Raw genomic sequence first — 16960 nt, 5'->3', positions numbered from 1 at the left:
TCAGTCCTGTTCAACTATTTGCAATTCCATGGACGCTAGACCACCAGGCTCCTCTGTCTATGGGATTTTCCAGTCAAGAATACTGGAGTGGGTTGCCATTTCTTCAGGGGATCTCCTCGACCCAGGGATGGAACCTGCAGCTTCCTGCATTGGCCGTTGGATTCTTTACCACTGAGCCACCAGGGAAGCCCCTAAAATGACGAATTAGGAATTAAGTAATATTCTGAATACATTATAGATTCTTAGGGCCACTTTAAATTTTCTTGACCAAGAAAGCTTTAGTCCTTAAGTGAAATATTAATTTGCCCAATATTTAGAGTCCACTAACATTTATTCGAGTGCTAGTCTATGCTGATAATCAGTTAGTTGGGTGCTTTCACAAACAGCTTTTCAACAGTTCATGACAGGATTGTTTTAACAACTTCCTAGATGCCCCCATCCACTGTTTCCATTCAACATAATATTTTCTTCTAGTCCATCATGAATGCCGCCATCACACTTTTTGTTTTCCCCTTGAAATTTTTCAGTGGCTTCTACCTTTGTTTCCTGTTTCTAAAGTTGTGTGTGTGCTCATTCGTGTCCAACTCTTTTCGGGCCCATGGACTGTAGCCTGCCAGGCTTTTCTGTCCACGAAATTTTCCAGGCAAGAATACTGGGACAAGTTGCCATTTCCTACTCCAGGGGATCCTTGGGACCCAGTAATCAAACCCATGTCTCTTGTGTCTCTTGTGTTGGCATGCAGATTCTTTACTACTGCACTGCTTGGGAAGCCCAAAGCTTTGTGTACTGTGAGCCTAACTCATCTGTCTAACCTAATTTCTCTTTATCCCTCAAATGGAGTAGACACTCCAGTAGAGGAGGAATATTCAAAACCATGTTTCTTCTTGTTTCCAAGTCTTCATTTCTATTTTCTTAAATGGATCACCCTTCCCCATCTCCTCTGGCCCTCTAGGCTATATACATCCTCAGACTGAACCCATCCTCCAGGGCTATGAAGACATGTCACTTCTACTAAGCTTCCCTTTCTCCATCCTCTTCTCCTTATTGGTTCCTAATGGCCCTTATAGCCTGCAAAAGTATTCACATATTTATTTCTTATTTATTGTTGTTAGTTGTTGTCACCAATGTTCAACAAATGTTTATTAAATGCTTAATGTCTATCAGACACCTTGCTAGGCACTAAGAATGCTATATGGTATATGGAGAAAGACAAATGCAGACAATCAAAGATTTTCTTTTCTTCCATTCTCTAGCTCCTCTCCTTTGATAACTCTATTTACATGTATATTCCCGTGCCTGACATTGTTTACAGCTCATTAATACTCTGTTCATTTTAGCTTTTCAGGGTTTCTGTTTCCTTTTTTTCAACATAAAATATTCTCTTAACCCCATCTAGCTCATTTTTCATCTCAGATATTTGTCTTTTTTATCTTCAGCAGTTTGATTTAGGGTGTGTGTGTGTGTGTGTGCATTTTCCATGTACTCACTTAACATGCTCAATATTTCCTCTAGCTTCTTGAACATACAGAATAAAATTATAATGACAGTTTTAATGTCTTTGTCTATAAGTCTGTCATCTGTGCTATTTCTATTGATTTTTCTCTTAATTATGGCTTATGCATGCATACTAAGTTGCTTCAGTTGTGTCCAGCTCTTCGTGGTCCTGTGGACCACAGCCTTCTGTCCATGAGATTCTCCATACAAGAACACTGGAGTGGGTTGCCATGCCCTCCTCCAGGGATCTTCCTGACCCAGGGATTGAACCCTCATCTGTTGCATCTCCTGCTTTGTCAGGCAGATTCTTTTTCCACTAGCCAAACCTAGGAAGCCCATAATTTCTTGCCTCTTGCATGATTGGTAACTCACTAAATAAGTAAGGCTAACCATTGTGAATTTTACATTTGGGGGAGCTAGATATTTTTATATTTGTGTAAATATTTTTTGAGATTTGTTTTGAAATGTAGATGGGACACTTAAAAATAATTTTGTTTTTTGAGGCTTAATTTTAAGCTTTGTTAAATGGAACCAGTTCAGTCTTTTGTGAAGGGCTCATTGTGTTCCACCTCTGAGGAAATAAATACCCTTCTAAGCTCTTTACCTCATGCCACATGAATTGTGAGGTTCTACTCTGATTGGCAGGGGTTTTCCAGGCGGCACTAGTGGTAAAGAATCTGCCTGCCAATGAAGGAGATGCAAGAGACACAGGTTCAGTCCCTCTGTATGGAAGATCCTCTGCAGAAGGAAATGGCAACCTGCTCCAGTATTCTTGCCTGGAAAATCCCATGGACAGAGGAGCCTGGCAGGTTACAGTCCATGGGATCACAAAGAGCAGGGCATGACTGAGCATGTGCGCACACACACACATACACACATAAAGATACACACACACTGATTAGCAGGAATAGGAACTAGTCTTATGAACTGGAATTGTGGATTGTTTGCTTTGTTCCTTTCGAATGATTGCCTACCCTTGGTAATCTCTTAATACATATAATCATTATAAAATTTCTGAATTCCAGGGATAAGTAGAAGATCCTCAAAATTTTCAGAACGGATGAAAAGAATAAAAAGTCACATTCTAAAGAATTGGGACTCAGAACACTACAGATTGCTAATTATTTGAAGCATAGGTAAGGAAGAAAAAGTATTAGAAGCTACTTCTGAGTGGAGAAACTATGATTCAAATTAATTAACACATTTATATTCAACACACAAATGAAAAGATCAGTTAATATGTGAGGCGAGTTCTCCTAAAATATCCTTCCCTAATTCATATACCTTTGAGATTTAGAGTTAGGAGAGGTCTAGAGAGTTCCAACTGCTTCACTTTACCGAAAAGAAGACTGATCACTGTTCTGCAACTCGAAGGAGGCAGACCTGCTTTTGTTCTTATGGTTCTGCTAGATTATTAAATCAGCCAGCTTCCTAATCAAGAATTACTCTCCTGTGGAAGCACTCTTCATCACCTGTTGCTTGCTCACATTACTTCCTGTCTCACAGATGAAGAGGAACACTCAAATTAGAATAGGAAGTCTGAGTCTAGACAAATCCCAGTGAAAGCTAAATTATGCAAATATCATGTTTGTATAAGAAATGAAAGTCCTAAGTAGATTGTAGGTGTAAGAACTTTCTTAAGACACTGCAAGAAGAATGTACTAAGACAGCATCAATCAAGAGAAAACGAGTGGGTGGGAACATTGGGGATGGGAGGCCATCTGGGGAACCTAGGAGAGTAGAAAGTAGTATGAGGAGGTCAGACACTCCCAGTGGAAGGTTTTACTATTTCATTGCCTGTTGAATTGTATACAAATAGGTCGGACACGACTGAGGGACTTCACTTTCACTTTTAACTTTCATGCAATGGGGAAGGCAATGGCAACCCACTCCAGTGTTCTTGCCTGGAGAATCCCAGGGATGGGGGAGCCTGGTGGGCTGCTGTCTCTGGGGTTGCACAGAGTCGGACATGACTGAAGCGACTTAGCAGCAGGCACTACTATATAGAATACGTATTTAAAAGAGTTACATCTTATTACAGAGTAAAATATTACTCTTACATAAAAGGACCTATTCAGGCTTCTATAGGTACAATTAAAGTCTCAGTTTTCTTTCTTTTTCCAACTGAGTTTCTATAATACACACTTCAGAAAAGTACAATTTTAGACAAATGGCTTTCTTTATTTGAAGTGAATGTGAAGTGTCATATGTGAAATAGCTTGCATTTTAAATAAACAATATATGAAAACACTTGGTCTAATCAATTAAACACCACAATATGGGGAAATCTCTTCAAGAATACCTTTAGAAGGGAATTTTTCTTGGTCACAGATCTTAGCTCAGAACACAAAAGCCCCATCTCAGAGTACCAGAAATCTAAGGTAAACCCTACTTGTTATTAGAATGAGTTGCAGATTATATTAAAGTGTAAGGGTTTACTTTTTTTAATGTCAGTTGTTTCATCATCACTCTACAGTACATGTAAAGGCACAGATTGATGCATTTTTCTGGCATCTTCCTGACGCACCCTTGCCCTAAATAAATCTGTTTGCCAGGATCTTGTCGCTTAAATTAGCCATCTCACTCTTGGTCCTGCCAACACAGGCAATTGTGCCAATGTTCTCAGCATTTACTGGCACATGAGCTGTTGCCTTTTCTTTGGCGTTCTATGTGTACCTAAGGCCATCATCCTTCCTTCACAAGACATCAGTCTGGCTTATGTGTCAGTGAGACAGACTTCAGAATTGTTTGGACTCACTCTGGCCCTCTCCAGGGTATGCATCCTGCACGATGTATTTTCAGGCACACACTATATTGTTCAGAATTTGTCGTGCACATACTTGCAGATTGGCAGAGCCACCTGCCAAAGATAAGAACCTTTTAAGTTGTTGTCAAACGTCATAAAATGTGTTCCATGATTAATTTTGTGGGCACAGATCGGTTTTTGCATAGAGTCCAAAATTTGGGATATGTCACAGTGACTAAATGGCACCGGCATGCTGAATGAATTTGGAATTTGTTTTCTCAAGTGTGGGAGCAAGCACACAGATGGGCTTAGATCCAGTGGTGCTGCTTGGAATTCTCATTATAGCAATGATGTCACTTGTCACGTGGACTGGGTGATAATGCTGCCAAATTATGGACAAAGAAAGGCAAATAACAAAGTACAGAGGCCAGGGGAGAGGATTTATGGTAGCACAGGAAGCTCTCACTATTAGCTGACCTCTGCTCAGATGACATAAACATTGTGTCAGGGCTGCCAAGAATAAACTCTAGAAATACAAGCTGGGAAGGAAAATTCCAACTAAAAGGGCTTTGTAAGAAGGTCCTATATAACCTAAATCTTCACTTCACAGACAAGATCAGTGAAAACAAACATGCCCTTACGTTTTTGATCAGTCTCTGAAAACAAATCTTTGAGCTGCAAGCAGACTCAAAATCAAACCAAAACCAAGACATTTTGCTTTATAAGAAAAGCTTTGTGGACACACAGTCAGCAACCCTGCTGGGAGATGGAAAAACAAAAATTTATGTTGGCAAAAAAATACCAAGTTAGCACATCAGAATTATCTGCACGGCTTTTAAAAAAGTACATCTGTTGTGTAGCTAAAGCAATACTTAGAGGGAAATTTATAGCTATCAAAGCTTATGTTAAAAATGAAGAAAGACCTGAAATCAAAACCTAACCTTTTCTCTTAAGAGGTTCAAAAATGAAGAGCAAACTAAATCCAAAATAAGTAGAAGGAAAGAAAAATAAATATTAGAGAATTAAAAATATACATATATACACACATATGTGTTCATGTATATGTGTGTGTGTGTGTGTGTGTATATATGTATATATACATGAGAAAAATAAATGAAAATTTGGCTCCTTGCAAAGATCAAGAATGTTGACAGACCTTTAGGTAGACTGATCAGGAGAAAATGAGAGAAGATTTAAATTACTAAAATCAAGAATAAAAGAGGGAACATTACCATTAACCTTATAAAAGAGTAAAGAGAATACTATGAACAACTATTCATATACATATTTACTTACTATATATTATATATAAATAATATCTTTATTCATGCCATCTAATTTAGCTAATTTATAATATGTATAACAGTGTGGATGAATATGTGTATGTGTGTATATATATATTTTTTTCAATGTCAGAGGCCTATCACATAAATTTTGATTCAGAAAGTCTCAAGTACAAAAGGAAGATTTGTATTTGGTGGTTTTTGTAATGTGTTCTCTTTCCTGAGAACAACTGAACTAATGCATAGTAGTTATTCAAAAGTATTGTTGAATTACAATTGAATATGTATTAGTTATTATAGGTGCAGCTGCATATAAACACAAAACTTCAAAATAGCTGTGCATTTAAAGTAAGTAAAAGAAATCCAGAAATATGTAATTTGGGGCAAGTATTTTATTTTGAATGACAAAGGGCCCAGTTAAAAATCTCAACTTTGTCCCCTCAGGAAAAAGAGGAAAAAGAATGCTGGGATAAGCCTCTAGAACAAAGGTCCCCAACCATTTCGGCACCAAGACAAGTTTTGTGGAAGACGATTTTTCCAGACTGAGGGGTGGGGAGTGGTTTTGAGATGATTCAAGGGCATTACATTTATTGTGCAGTCTATATTATTATTACATCAGCTGCACCTCTAATTATCAGGCATTAGATCCAGAGGTTGGGGACCCCTGGGCTGGAAAATTTGCCAAACCGTTCCACAACTTTTAAAACTCAACTTTAAACTTAGTTCCTGGAATATTCTAGGTTGATAGATTGTTTTTTTCCCATTAGAAAATTTATAATTAATTCAATTAATTAATTAATTCAAAATAATTTACTCAGCAAGTGCTATGAGACAAAAGGCCAGATGTGCTCCTACTCTCAAGGAACCCTCAAGCAATTTGGACAATGAAATCTACACAAACGAAACAATCCAGAAATGCTTTCTACCGGCATTTACTGAAGCACTATGTTTTACGATTTGGCCCACTACTTTATATTTACACTTAAGCTTTGAAAAATCATTTAGTCAGCAAACGGACTTAAACTAAAATTTTCATTGAAATTAACCACATTACTATGTTAGCGAAAATTGAGTCTGAAAATTAACATTTATTCAATCACAAACCATTCCAAAATGTGAAGACATAAAAACAAACAAACGAACAAAAAATCCCCCAAACTCTCCAGAATCCATTGTTTGTAAAACTTCTTATAACTTGTTAGGTATGGACAGAACTTTGCAAAACAGCATGAGAATAATTAGCTTCTCAATCTTTCAACTGATGTGTCTATCAAACGGCTAGTTAGGGACTACAGCCTTTATCACATCAAGTCTGCAAATATGTCCCGATTACCACTTAACAGCCTCTTGATGAAGGTAAAAGAGGAGGGTGGGAAAGCTGGCTTAAAACTCAACTGTGAAAAACAAGATCATGGCATCCAGTCCCATCACCTCATGGCAAGTAGAAGGGGAAAAAGTAGAAACAGTGACAGATTCTATTTTCTTGGGCTCCAAAATCACTGCAGATGGTGGCTGCAGTCAAGAGATTAAAAGATACTTGCTCCTTAGAAGAAAAGCTATGACAAACCTAGGTAGAACATTGAAAAGCAGAGATATTACTTTGCCAACAAAGGTCTGTATAGTCAAAGTTATGGGTTTTCCAGTAGTCATGTATGCATGTGACAGTTGGACCATAAAGAAGCCTGAGAGTCAAAGAATTAATGCTTTCAAATTGGAGTGCTGGGGAAGACTCTTGAGTGTCCTTTGGATAGCAAGGAGATCAAACCAGTCAATCCTAAAGAAAATCAGCCCTGAATAATCATTGGAAGGACTGATGCTAAAGCTGAAGCTCTAATGCTTTGGCCACCTGGGGCAAAGAGCTGACTCATTGGAAAAGACCCTGATGCTGGGAAAAATTGAAGGCAGGAGGAGAAGAGGGCAACAGAGGATGAGATGTTTGGATGGATCACTGACTCGATGGATATGAGTTTGAGCAAACTGGGAGATATCGAAGGACAGAAAAGTCTGGCGTGCCACAGTCCATGCAGTTGCAAAGAGTTGGACACAACTTAGTGACTGAACAACAACAATGCACTATAGTAAAGCATTATACTGAGTCCTAGAGATACCAGGAAGATGCATCCTGCTTTCACAGAGGTCACGAAACCCAATGAAAGGGGATATCGGCATAGACATCAGATCAACCCCAGAATCAAAAGACACATGGTGCTAAATGTTTTTATTATTTTTTTTATAATGCCTCTTCTCAGTTCATTTTTTTCCTTCTTAATTTAATTTGGCTGTGCCAGGTTTTAGTTGTGGCACTCAGGATCTTTAGTTGTGATATATGCGCCCCAGTTCCCTGACCAGAGATTAAACCAAGGCCCTTGCATTAGGAGTGCAGAGTCTTAGCCACCAGACCACCAGGTTGTTGCTGTTGTTCAGTCGCTCAGTCATGTCCAGCTCTTTGTGACCCTATGGACTGCAGCATGCCAGGCTTCCCTGTCCTTCACCAACTCCCGAAGCTTGCTCAAACTCATGTCCATTGAGTCAGTGATGCCATCCAAACATCTCGTCCTCTGTCATCCCCTTCTCCTCCTGCCTTCAATCTTTCCCAGCATCAGGGTCTTTTCCAATGAGTTGGCCCTTTGTATCAGGTGATCAAAGTATTGGAGCTTCAGCTTCAGCATCAGCCCCTCCAATGAATATTCAGGATTGATTTCCTTTAGGATTGACTGGTTTGATCTCCTTGCAGTCCAGGGGACTTCAAAGAGTCTTCTCCTACTCAAAGGCATCAATTCCTGAAGAAGGGAATGGCAAACACTTCAGCATTCTTGCCTTGAAAACCCCATGAACAGTATGAAAAGACCACCAGGGAAGTTCCCTAAATATTATCATTTCTGTTCTTATTGCTTTAGTTGCACAGGTTTTAATAGAGTAATGTTGTATAGTAAAGAGTGGGATAATGTGATTTCTCATCAAGGGTAACCAGAAAAAAAAAATTCAAAGAGCAGGGGTTCTCAAACAGAGGCTATTTTGGAGCCCAGAGAACATTTGACAGCGTCTGGAGATATTTTTAATTGTCACGACTGCAGATGGTGGGATGGGGGTGAAGATTGCTACTGGCATCTAGCGGGTAGAGGCCGGAGATGCTGCTTTAGCATCTCACAATGTGCAGGACAGCCCCCTCAATGAAGAATTATCCAGCACAAAATGTGAATGGTGTGAGACCGAGAAACTGAGCTTTAGCAAGAAGGAAACATTTGTTGAGCAATGATCAGAATGTTGACAAGTGGGTAAATGAGGAATGGGAATGAAAGAGGGCTATGTGAGCAAAGCCAGGCAGGGGAAAAAACATACTCCCTGTTTAGGAAATGAGGAGGGCTTCAGTGGGGGTATGGATACGCACCTGGGGTTAGGTGGGTGTGGAAGAAAATAAGGGCTAACCTTTAGGCTGAGGTGGGGACTTCCCTGATGGTCCAATGGATAAGACTCCACACTTCCACTGCAAGAGGTACAGGTCTGATCCCTGCCCGGGGAACTAAGATCTTGCAAGCCACATGGCTGCTCCTCACTCAGATTTAGGCTGAGGTGGATTTTGGGGGCTCCTGAATGCTTGGGTTTATCCTTTGAGCTAGAGTGAGCCATCAGAAGATCTTAAAAACTGAACAACGACAATTAAAACTATATTTTAGAAATATAAACAGAGAAAGAAACCTAGATTCTCATAGCAGATAGTAAGAAAATTCCTTTGAGAGAGTCACCTTTGTTTGAGCATTGTCTGTTAAGCTCCGGTTTTTAGAAAGTGCCAACACTGCAAGAATGGAGAAATTCCACATAATTGGACCAGGGTGAGGTGGTATGAGGTGATATAGGATGGGCGGTGAGATGAGAAGGGACAAGAGGGTAGGGGAGAAAGACACTGCTGAATTTTTTACTCTGAAATCCTTCCCCGCAGCCTCTGAAGAAGCTACTGTAATATTTACAAAAATCACAACATGCTTGTTACCTTTGAATTTCCTGTGGAAGATGACTTTTGGGGGGTTGAAAGAGCATGATGGTGAGAATGGGATCCCAGTGGCTAGAAACGGGGCAAAGGGTTTGGATGCTTTTAGAATAAGCAATTTCATCGCCCACTCCTTCCTTTCACGTTCTATAGTCTTGCTGCTCACATCTTCTCATGCTCCCCTAACAGTCCAATGTTTACCTGCCCTTCTTTCTCCATGACTTGCTTTTCTTCTCTGATCACCCTTTGAAGCCCACTTCTAAAGGTCTATTCCCTGTACTTCACTTTTACATTACCAATATTGTGTTGTGTTTACTAACATATTTGTTTTCTCCAATCAGATAGTGAACGCTTAGGTTCACTAGAAGGATAGAGATGGTATTTCATTCTTCTTTGACTTTCCAGCAGGTCACAAAGTATCTGGCATGTTACCCAAGCTCAGTGATCATTCGTTGTATGAAATGTGGGTGAGGCTGGTGAGTGGTTTCTATGGTTTCAGACAGTAGCTCTGGACCTAGCTTGCTTTTACATGGCTGTTGTTAAAATGATACTTTCCCTTCTTATTAATTTTCTGTTTTGAACTTCATCTCCAAGCTTAAATATTTCCTTCCAATGGATGATATCTATCAGGAGGAAAAAAACCCATAGTATGGTGTTAAGCCTGAGTGAATGGACTAAAATCAGGTTTCAATATGCTTTTTAGAAAGCTTTCGTGTTATTAATTTAACATCGACCTGCTTATTAAGATCCCATTATTAAGGAAACGATTGTAAAAATCATTAAGAGCATTTCTACAAATCTAAGCCACTGAGTCATCCTGCTGGTTCTCAATGAGCTTGGGCTGAATATCTCTCATTCAGAGTAGTGGGTAAAATTTTGTTTTTCTAATCATCAGTAAACATTTATCTATGGGCTGATTTTTATGTATTTTGGTTGTTGATGTGAAGAAGGTTCTATACAGGAACAGCTGCTGTACATATGGGACAGTGCCCAGGTATGGTTTTTGAAGACCCTTTCCCAAAACATCTTTCCCCACACTGGTGGCATGCAGGGTCTCTGGTCTCAACACATAATAAGTATTTCCATTGAGTTAAAGCATGAAGTCTCTAGTCATATTCCCTCCTTTTGGATTAGAGTATAACTCTTGTGGTATCAACAACCTATATTTGCAATGTGAATTTGGAGTGGAATTCTGGACCTAGAGGTAGGGGAGATGTCTCTTGGGTTGTCATTGCTTCTATCAGATCAAGTTTTCTTCTCTCTTAAATAACTTTGGTGTGAAGTTTGTGACATCATTACTAGGTACCCCTCATTATTGCTGTCAACTGCTGACTTGAGGACACTCCCCACATTCCTTACAGATTTAAGCTCTGAGCTCACTCTCACTTATTCCAATAATAAGCCTATCATAATTCTTAGATCCAAGTAAATGATCATTCTGATACTCTGGCCTTTGACTCCCATGACCTCTTCTCCTCTAATGACATCCTTCTCTCTCAACCTCAATCACTCATTCCAACCCCTGACCCCCAGAATGGACCACTCATCTCCTCCCCTAGACCTTGCTATCTCCCATATTTTACTCCCAAATATCCCACTTTAGTATCCCTACCTCATATCCTTTCAGTTTTCTGTCCCTCCCACTCTGACTTGAAAATACTTTGACCAGACAATTCATTGTCTGGTCACACCCCACATATCCTAACTTACCTCCTCATCCATCCTAGATTTTATAGTTTATCCTAATAATCACTTATATTACACAGCAGCTCTTGGGCACTTCTCTTACTTCTTTGTCCTTCTTTGGCGAAACTCCAATCCTGGTTATCTACAACTCTCTTCCCACTCTGCACGTGTTTCCTGGCTGCTGAACTTGGCTAGAGGAAAATACCCAGTGTTGCTGCATGGTCTTACTTTAAATTCATGAATCAGTAAACTCAAGTGGGCCCAGCAATTCTAACTCATTTCCCCAGGCTATTCACTTTTACTTCACAAACACGATTTCAAACCTTCTTTCCCTTCAAACTCTCAACACTTTCTCCTTCTTCATCATTCTCATCTAACGGCCTTGATTCTTTTTTCACTGACAAAATGGAAGCAATCAGAAGTGACTTTCCATGTGCTGCTTCCACCACTTCTACCAACCTACTAGCATCTATGCTCATGTTCCGTCTGCCATTCGGTTACTCTGAGCATGTCCCTCCCCTTATCCACCAGTCTCAGAGCCCCATATCTACTCAAGGAGATTACTTTGGTAATTTTTCTCCAGAAATTTTGGAAATGCTCTCTATTCTTCTTTATCAGTGCATTTCCATCAGCATATAAACATGTTATGCTTTTCATAGTAACATGCTCTCCCTTGACTCAATGTTTCCCTCCAGCCACCTGCCCATTTCTCCTATTCCCGTTCCTATGGACAGAAGAGCCTGGTAGGCTACAGTCCATGCGGTTGCAAAGAGTTGGCTATAACTAAGCATACAGGCAGGCGCGCACACACACACACACACACACACACACCCCTTCAGCATTCTACCAAAACAGCCCAGGTCAATATCTTCAGCAGTTTTCATGTTGTCAAAGCTAATTGTCAATGCTCAGCCCTCATCTCACTTGAAACAATTGACCATTCCCTTTTTTGGAATGTTTTCTTCATTTGATTTCTGGGATATCACCTCTGGAGTCTTCTCTGACCTCATTGGACACCTTTCAGTCATATTTAATGGTTCCCCTTTTTTAAAAAAAAGATTTCTTTATTTATGACTGCAGGGGTGTCTGCCGCTGCATCCAGGCTTTCTCTAGTTGCTGAGAGCGGGGTCCACTCTGAGTTGCAGCGCATGGACTTTCACTGTGGTGGCTTCTCCTGTTGTGGAGCACAGGCTCTAGACACGTGAGCCTCAGTAGCTGCAGCACTCAGGCTCTGTAGTTGTGGCATTCAAGCTATAGATCACGGGCTCAGTAATTGTGGTGCATGGGCTTAGTCGCCCATGTGGGATCTTCCTGGAGCAGGGACCGAACCCATATCCCCTGTGTTGGCAGGCAAATTAAAAAACAACAACAACAACAACAACTTAATTTATTGATTTCTTTTCGGCTGCACTGGGTTTTGTCGCTTTGCTAGCCTTTCTCTAGTTGTGGCAAGCAGGGGCTACTCTCTGTTACAGTGTGCAGCAGGCAAACTCTTACGCACTGCACCATCAGGGAGGTCCTAATGGTTCCTTTTTATCTCCCTGGGCTCTTAATTTTGCAGGTCCCCTAGAATTCTACCCTTAAACTTCTTTTGTTCTTTGTCTACTCTTACTGTCTAGATGATCTTCTCCAGGCTTATAACTACGTCCTAAGCTATATTAGCATTGTCTGATAGAAATAGAATGTGAGCTACCAATGAGTTTTAGATATAATTTTGGATTTTCTAGCTGCCTCTTTTAAAAAAGTGAAAAGAAACAGGTTAGATTATTTTAATAACATATTATTTAGCTAAATTGTAGCCAGTATTTTAACATATCAATATGTAATCAATCTTAAATTATTAATCAGATGTTTCCCATTCCTATTTTCATACTAACACTTTGAGATCCAGTGTGCATTCTACAATTAGAGTACATCTCAATTTGGATGAGCCACATTTTTTTAAAGACTTGTTTTTTTAATCGAAGTATGATTAATTTACAAGTTGCAAGTGTATTGCAAGGTGATTCACATATATTCCTTTTCAGATTCTTTCCCATTAAAGGTTACTACAAGATATTGAATATAGTTCCCCTTGTTATACAGTAGGTCCTTGTTGTTTAACTGTCTTATATATAGTATTGTGTTTATGTTGATCCTAAAGGACAAGCCAGATTTTAAGGGCTCAGTAACCACGATGACTACTGTATTAGACAGCATGGTTGTCCATAGATGCTGAATACTGGCTTTTATTGAGTGAGATGAAGAGTCATTGGAAAGTTTCAAGGAGGGAAATAACTTGATTTTTTTCTAGAAGATCATTCTGGCTGCTGAGTTAAAAATAGACTAGATGGGAGCCAGGAGGAAGCAGATAGATCAGGCAAGAGGCTAAATGTGTGAAAAAGAGGAGGACACTGGGGAAATTATACTTTAGGAAATGTAGCAAGTGGTTATATTTTGAAGGTAGAACAAAAAAATTTTCAGATGGATGTTACAGAAAGTAAGGAGACCAGAGTGACTCCTGGACTTTGTTTGTTGTTTTAAATCGCGGTGTAGTTGATTTACAATGTTGTGTTAGTTTCAGGTGTACAGCAGAGTGAATCAGTTATACATATATCTGCTCTTGTTTTAGATTATTTTCCCACATAGGTCATTACAGAGTACTGAGTTCTTTGTGCTGTATAGTAGGTCCTTTGTTACTTATGTGTTCAATTCTTTGCAAACTCATGGACTGTAGCCCACTAGGCTCCTCTATCCATGGAATTCTCCAGGCAAGAACATTGGCGTGGGTAGACATTTCCTTCTCCAGGGACTTTATATATAGTATTTTTGTATATATCAATCCCAATCTCCCAATCTATCTGTCCCTCCTGGGTTTTTGACCTGAGCCACTGGAAGAATTGCAAGAACAGAGCTGTCTTTAAGCAAGCGGAAGGGAAACTGAAGATGAGCACGTTTGGAGAAGGCAGATTGGTAGCTCAATTCTGGATTTGTCAAGTGTGAGGTTTCTATTAGACAGATAGAAAAGAGAAGAAGATAGTTTCAAATAGTGATATATATCATGAAAAAAAGAGAACAGCTGTAGAATGACTGGGGAGGTGCTCCTTAGGTGGGCTCATCAGTGGGAGCATCTCTGAGTCAGGAACAGTTGAGCTGAGTCTGGAATGATGAAGCAAAAATCCGAACGAAAAGCATTTCCATCAGAGGGTACTGTAAAAACAAAAATCCTGAGGCAGGAACATCTGAGGAAAAGAAAAACAGCCAATGAGTCTGAAGTGAGTACAATGGAAAGATGGGGCGGGGGGAGGGGGTGCAGCCATCCAGCGCCTCGTCAGATGTGGTGGAGGAGCTGGGGTTCTGTTTTACACGCACTGGGAAGCTTCTGGGAGGTTTCAAGCTAGACGTGGCATGATCTGATTTATGTTTCACCAAGAAAACTCTGGCTCCTAAGTGGTGAATGGATTTATATTATATTACATTAATTATTATCATTATTCTTATTATAGGGATGAAAGTAAAAGCAAGGAGAGCAATCAGAAGCTTTTCCAGTAACTGGCTAAGACTTCATGGCTCTTCCCACGGCACAGCTCTACCTGTTTTGTACTGTCTTTGCCTGAGTACAAGGTATTTCTGGTGGTCGAAAATGAATATCCCTCCTCTCTCTATCCTCCCCATGCCCAGCACTGTGTCCTGCTCACATTTGTTGTTGTTGTTCAGCTGGTAATCAGTTCAGTTCAGTTGCTGAGTCATGTCCAACTCTTTGTGAGCCCATGGCCTGCAGCACTCCAGGCTTCCCTGTTCATCACCAACTCCCAGAGCTTGCTCAAACTCATGTCCATTAAGTTGGTGATGCCATCCAGCTATCTCATCCTCTGTCGTCCCCTTCTCCTCCCACCTTCAATCTTTCCCAGCTGCTGCTGCTGCTGCTAAGTCGCCTCAGTCGTGTCCGACTCTGTGCAACCCCATAGACGGCAGCCCATCAGGCTCCTCTGTCCCAGCATTGGGATCTTTTTCATTGAGTCAGTTCTTTGCATCAGGTAGCCAAAGTATTGGAGTTTCAGCTTCAGCCCCAGTCCTTCCAATGAATATTCTGGACTGATCTCCTTTAGGATTGACTGGTTTGATCTCCTTACAGCCCAAGGGACTCTCAAGAATCTTCTCCAACACCATAGTGTGAAAGCATCAATTCTTCGGAAGTCAGCCTTCTTTATGGTCCAACTCTCACATCTATACATGACTACTGGAAAAACCATAGCCTTTGACTAGCAAACTTTGTCAGCAAAGTGATGTCAAGACCCAGTGTGTGTTGTTGAGTGCATTATAAGGCTCTACTCATCAAGGCTCAAAAGCAATTTTTGCACATATTTGTCTTTCTTATATGTTTACATTTTGTCTGTCTCTTAATTGAAACTCAGTAACTGTTGTCAGGGTGGGGCAAGGCCTCTCTTCAGATAACTGATTTACTGAAAGGGACCTTGAAGACCCAGAGGTAGTAGGGAGAGCATTGGCCTTGCACAGGTGGAGGGTAGGGGGAAGTCAGGGAAGGTGGGACGCGTGGAAAGGAGAGAAGCGGGTAGAGACCTCAACCTTGAGCATGTCAGAGACAGATCTGGCCTGGTCTTTAATTTGGCCCAGGGCTGGTGGGTGGTGATGTGATCCCTCTGTGTGGCAATGACTGAAACAGTTTGACTATCGCGGGACCATAATCCATCATCCAAATCCTTCATTAAGAAGGTCTTGCTGTTCAGCCTTGTTCAAAACCAAGCCTAGAGGAATTTGCCATCCAGCATCAAAATTCTCTCTGTTGATACTGATGCTGCAAGTCCCAGCAAACTCAGGACGGCAGGTTGAATCCAAGCTTTCTGGCGCTCTTCCTTTCCTGGCTGGGACAGATGTCCTTAGGCCTAATAGCAGCCTGGCAGAGGGCTGAAAGCTGGGCTGACTCTCGGCTTTGCTGCATGTGCTGGGTTTGAGTTTGATTCTATCCCACAGATGTTTGCAGACCAGAAGGATGACATTTTGGCACTGAGATAGAAACCCAGGTGTCTAGCTGGTTTTCAGTCTCAAAAGGCTTGTTCTTTTCCTTTAAGTCTCTGCAGCCCTTTGGAATTCATCTCTCATCACAGAGAAGTTTCAGTGCCTTTAGATTAGGGATCTACACCCACAAATGATGATCCACTGGACTCTGATCCTTGGCCTTGGAGAAGAGCCAACAGAGCTGGTTACAAATTCATTGTTAATTACTGTGTGTAATCACAGTAGATCCAAGTATGGAGACACCCTACTTTGTTATTGTTTGGGAGCTGAGATGTGTATAAAATGCTTTTTAAAAGTATGCCATTTTTGCTTTCTAATTAGGATACAGGGGTTTGGAGTAGCCCCATTATGCTGTTATTTAATCATGCCTTTTCTGAGGAGGGAGGAAAGGAAAAGATTTTCCTTTTTCTCTCAACAATTACTCTCATTTCTGCATTAAGAGGGTGGAAACTCGGTTCCTCCCTCATCCCCTTCAGGCAAAGAGTCTATGGCTCAAATTCACAAAGGTTGTTGATTTTGACTTTAGGTTGCCTTGTTCTGTTTTTCCCCTTCTCTGCTGCTCCCTAATACAATAGGTAAGTTCTTTTAGCCAACACTCCCTAAGGGTGGGGTAAGAAAGGCAGTCCATTTAAGTTTGTTTGTTTTTTTTTAAGCTTTGGGTGATCAGCTTTTATATTCGCCAAAATCAGCCAGGCTGGTGGCATATTTTCCTTTGTTGTTACATTTGAGCTGAACTTAGAGTCTAAATGG

The sequence above is a fragment of the Bos mutus genome, chromosome 15, assembly GCF_027580195.1.
Source record: "Bos mutus isolate GX-2022 chromosome 15, NWIPB_WYAK_1.1, whole genome shotgun sequence".
Taxonomy (NCBI): domain Eukaryota; kingdom Metazoa; phylum Chordata; class Mammalia; order Artiodactyla; family Bovidae; genus Bos; species Bos mutus.
This window is presented reverse-complemented; position numbering follows the sequence as displayed.